Source organism: Triticum aestivum, chromosome 2A (assembly GCF_018294505.1).
Source record: "Triticum aestivum cultivar Chinese Spring chromosome 2A, IWGSC CS RefSeq v2.1, whole genome shotgun sequence".
NCBI lineage: Eukaryota > Viridiplantae > Streptophyta > Magnoliopsida > Poales > Poaceae > Triticum > Triticum aestivum.
In genome coordinates this window covers 44,020,645-44,021,908 of record NC_057797.1, presented here as the reverse complement: position 1 = coordinate 44,021,908, position 1,264 = coordinate 44,020,645, and positions in this window count along the sequence as shown.

Genomic DNA, 1,264 nt, shown 5'->3' with positions numbered 1-1,264 from the left:
AATGCCCCATTCGGTAATCAAAACCTTGTAATGTAAGAAGTTTTTTGACAGCTACCCAATTGTTTTCTATTGATCAACCTGCGAGCATGTTCGTATGCTAATCGTAAAAACCCAGTAACTCATTCCCAAGAAGCAAGTAGGATTTGAGCACTGAGGTTCAATAATGAACTATTATTTTCTAGCCAACCTGTCAAGATAGACTCACATGGAGCGTAGGTATCTTCCCCTTAGCTTTCGCCATGCGCTAAATTCCAATCAGTTATCGCCTTGCACAAGAACTAGCAAGAAATGAAATGGTAAGAAAACCCAAGGAACCTTGCGACGTCTACTTTCATTTGAATAGGGGCATAGGCATCCCCAAGGGGCGAAACGCCGAAACCCTATCCCCCATCTTTCACTTCACCCTTTAGATGAGAAGCCAAAGGGCGCTATCAAATATGGCACCTCGAAGAGCGTAATAGCAATGAGCCCGAAGCCTGAAACCTTTAGCCATAGATTGAATACTCAAAGTGGATCCACCTAGTCAATAGATCGAGACACAACCTGGTTACTCGCCTAGGGTCAGTCCAGCTCCACCTACTACTGTTACTTATCCTTCTCACTCATTGTTTAGGCCGGTGACTTTCATTTTTGCTCATTGCAGCCGCCTCCGGGGTTCTTCACGCCTAGGTAGTACCACGAACCTTGTGCTCCAGACTGCACTACCCGACCTATGCCTCAAAACTCAATGAGCCTTGCCATGAGATGTGGACATCCGTCATGTTGCGGCTCCCTTCAGTCTATTCCTGGGTTGGGTTAGGGGAAGATCTAAGCGATTGTCTTCGCGGATCTGAACATGCTCACAAGACGCACAATAAGAATAAGACTAATAGAGACTTCATAAGGGGCCATTTGAGCTGCAGATCGTAGTGCTCCTAGAAAGGCATATTTCGAATAGAGAGGACGATCCCAACAATCCATGAGAATATCATACACAATTATGAACCGTACGAGCACATCCTCTGTCACCCCCACTGCGCTTACAACTCTATACCCGAACCCAACTTGCTCTGGCCTTGGGTCTTCCTGCAAAAAAAGATCGTGTTGGGTTGAGTGCATTTTTTTTGCATGTTGTATACGGGGCTGATTCTAACTCATTGATGAAAATTCATATTTATTCTCTGTTTGCACATTATTGTTATGGATTGGTTTGATAGAAAGATGTGTAGGACCGTAATGTACATGTACCATATATGTTACACATGACAGACCAATATGTTGGTAC